This window comes from Paroedura picta, chromosome 1, assembly GCF_049243985.1.
Source record: "Paroedura picta isolate Pp20150507F chromosome 1, Ppicta_v3.0, whole genome shotgun sequence".
NCBI classification, from domain to species: Eukaryota; Metazoa; Chordata; class Lepidosauria; order Squamata; family Gekkonidae; genus Paroedura; species Paroedura picta.
The window spans coordinates 154,715,632-154,719,364 of NC_135369.1; the positions used below are offsets into that span (position 1 = coordinate 154,715,632).

Below are 3,733 nucleotides of genomic sequence, written 5' to 3' on the forward strand. Positions count from 1 at the left end.
AACTAAACATGCTAAGAACTTTGCCTCAAACCTGTGCATACCTAATAGGTCAATCAAACCTACCTCCTTTGGCAACCATGCCTTACCCACAAGTCACACTAGATATCTTCATCTTGTTTTCATTGCTCACCACCCAACTCAAGCACCAACCTTTGTGGTTGTGGAATAGGAAAAATCTCCACTCAGGTTAATGGTAGGTTAGGCCCTCAGGGATTACTTGGTTGCCTTCTTAGTGAGCGTGTACAGTGGAAAGCATTGCTTAAAGCCCTGCTTTCAGCATGCTGTTCACAACTGCACCATAACAAAGAACTATCAGAAAATTCATTACATAGGTCAGCAGCCAGATCATGAGCGTATAAGGAAGCTAGTTTTACAACAACAAATAAATCAGTTTGGAAAAACCAATAAACCAAGAGCCTCCACCTGAAGACCAAAAGGGCCACAGAGGATGCAACATCAGATCGCCAGGAGATGCAAGGAAAAGAGGATTTGGTATCTCCTGCAGTTTTTAAAATGTAAAATTACAGTGTCTTCAAGTGAGTGATTTTCTGAGTGGACAGACTGCAACTTACAACTTGTTTTTTGCATATTTTTATTATTATGATTGTGTGGGGTTCCTCCTGTCCCTGCCCCACCACTGGCCCCTCTGTTATAATCACTCCCAATGCTAAAAAGAGTATCTGGGATTCAGTGAGAAGAGGGAATTTTTATCTTTTAATTCATTTGTTGGATTTATTCCCCGCTGCTATTGGCCAGTCGTCCTGCTGCGGGTTACATCGATGAAAAGATAAAACCAATCTCAATCCCCCATATGCTACACTATGGTGAAATAACCCTCCTCCCCCTATAACCAGCAACCCCTTCCTGGCGCCTCAGGGGAGAGTCCAGAGGTGCCATCAGTCCAATCACAATAGTAACTGATGTTTGACTAGGAGAAGCTGCTCGGGTCTTCTGTGCCCCGGTCTCAGCCAAAGACCTGATGGAAGAGCTCTGTCCTGCAGGCCTTGTGGAACCACAGAAGCTTCTGCAACACAGATTGCAACACAGAGATCTGTCTCTTCTTAACTGACCTGTGCTCCTCAGTACTATGAGAAAGATCAGCTATAACATCTGTGGCCTGTTTCTGAGTTCTCTTTAAATTACAAGTGGGATGGCATGTCCTCTTGGCTATTTCCACTCCACCCATGTGACCTGGAGGTCCTGGAGATTATAGGACAGCTTAGTAGCCAGCCCTGCCTGCTGCTTACAGCCCTGTTTCTGCCAGAAGCTTGGTAGCTTGTCTCTTTCCTCAAGAGCCATCCCTGCAGCCTGCCTGCTTCCCCCTTCCTGCTGAGCCAGTCCAGGCTGCACTGTGGCTCAGGTGGATGGTGCCAGGCCTGCCTCTCTCCTGACCAAAGAAGAACAGGCTGGTGGTGGCATCCCAGTGGAGCACTGGCTGGCCAGTGGTGTAAGAGGGTTGTCCTGCTGTCAGGACGAAGAAGAAAGGAGGTGCTTGCATTGCTGCCACAGAACTCTTGCTTTCAGCTGTTCTTCTTGGGCCTTTTTGCAATTATCATAATTAATATGACAGCAACAAACATTATCTAAACATCCTATAGCAAACAAAAATATATGATTTTCATTCATTTTGTTCTGGCTTTTATCATTATTGCAGTCTGAATCTACTGATTTTGATTTTGCTATGCAGACAGCATTTTCTTAATATGGTCACAGAGAAAACCCAGTAATTCCCAGGGGGAGCAGGAGGAGAGAGGCTCTGGGCTTTCCTGATTGACTGTAAACTGTAGCCACCAGGATTATAGACACACTAGGGGCCAAGCTCATTGAATTCAGGAATGCAACAGGTGCTAGAGTCAGGACCTGGAAAGGCTGCAGGCTGGAGGCCCCTGGGACAGATAACTCACCAGCAGGGTCAGGTCTCACGTGGGATCTGTAGCCTCTGAGCTTAAGAGGGAAGTGGAAGGAGGAGGGGGTGGTCAAGGGTGGGGGGACAGAAGGCAATTGGCTGTCCCCCAACTGACAGACAGGCAAGCCGGTTGGAGGAGGAGGTACTCAGGGGTGGGACTGCTGCCTGAGTGGGTGTTAAGCACTGAGTGGCACTTAAGCCATGAGACACGTTCTTCCTCCAAGGCCTTACCAGAAATATATAGTGGAACAGATATGAGGTATCTCTTCCCTGCCAATATGGGGTGAAACTTTGTCTTCCTCTCTCCTCCCAACATCAGACCTGTTGTGCCAAATTTTGTCTTGCAACCTGCATTGTTGTACTTGCATGATCCTCTCCACACCTTACCTCTCACCTAAGCAAATTTATTTGACATCCTCTTACTGCTTCATTCTTGCTTTAATCTAGTTTTTTTTTATTTGCATGCATGCACTGGTGGTGGGGAAGGTATTTTAGTGGCATCTTGCAAGCTCCTCTATTCTTGCAAGTTCTGCCACACACCCCTGCACAGACATCTACCTGCAGAAGGATGCACCGTCCCCTTTGCCTGCAATCAAGCCGTGCAGGAGTAGCACACAAACCACGTTCTCATTGGCTCAGACTACTGTTGAGACAGCTGCAAGGAAGCAGACCTGGACCCCATCAACCCTTTTCTGTCTGTCTTTTGTTCCATGGAGGCCTCGTTAAGGAGGCAACATCTTGAGTCTTTAAATTGCCACCGCCACACAATCCTTCGGTCACTGTGATGCCCAGGGAAGACGAGCCACATGGAAGTCCAACTACTTCTTTAAGATCACCCAACTCTTAGATAATTCTCCAAAATGCTTCATTGTGGGAGCAGACAAATGTCTGTTCCAAACCAATGCGGCAAAGTTTTGCATGGCAAGGCCATTGTTCTGATGGGGAAGAGCACTATGATGAGCAAGGCTATCCAAAGACATGTGGAAAACAATCCTGCCCTGCAGAAGCTTCTTCCTCACATCTGTGGTACCATGGGCTTTGTGTTCACAAAGGAAGATCTGATCGAAATCAGGGACATGGCCAATAAGGTGCCAGCTGGTGCCACTGCACCTTGCAATGTTACTGTACCAGAACACAGAGTTGGGCCCTGGGAAGACCTCCTTTTCCCAGGCTTTGGGCATCACTACCAAGATCTCGAGGGGTACCATTGAAATCCTGAGTGATGTGCAGCTAATCAAGACTGGAGACAAAGTAGGTGCCAGCGAAGCCACCTTTCTGAACATGTTGAACATCTCACGCTTCCCCAGTAAGAGCTTGACAGTGGCAGCATTTACAACCCCAAAGTTTTGGACATCACTGAGAAGGCCTTGCACAAGCGTTTCCTGGAAGGCATCCGTAATGTTGCCAGTGTTTACCTGCAAATTGGCTACCCAACTGTGGCTTCTCTGTCCCACTCTATCATCAACATCCCAGCTAAGGAAGAAGTGAAAGAAGAGTCTGAGGAATCTGATGAAGACACGGGGCTTGGTCTGTTTGAGTAACAGCTGGTTTTATCATGTACCAGCCAGAGCAGAGTGAAAGAACAAGAAATAAAGAAATAAAAAAGACCTCTTAAAAAAACAAACACCCAAACTCCTTTCCCTCTGTAATGGCATCCTATTGAATTAGAATGCCTTGAACTGCGCTTAAAGTGCTGTACAAGAGCTCACTTGGAAACAAAACAAAAAAAGATCATGCGGATAAATGATAGCCTCAACGTCGTAGTTCTCTCCTGTTTTGAAATAAAATTGGAGTGTTATACTTGTGAGTTAGCCGCTTTATCTTTAA

The 3,733-nt window shown here is 46.5% G+C and overlaps 1 pseudogene; it reads left to right on the forward strand.

The window, feature by feature from the left end:
* Nucleotides 1–471: 471 nt before the first annotated feature.
* Nucleotides 472–3,447, forward strand: LOC143825808 (large ribosomal subunit protein uL10 pseudogene; annotated as a pseudogene).
* Nucleotides 3,448–3,733: the final 286 nt, after the last annotated feature.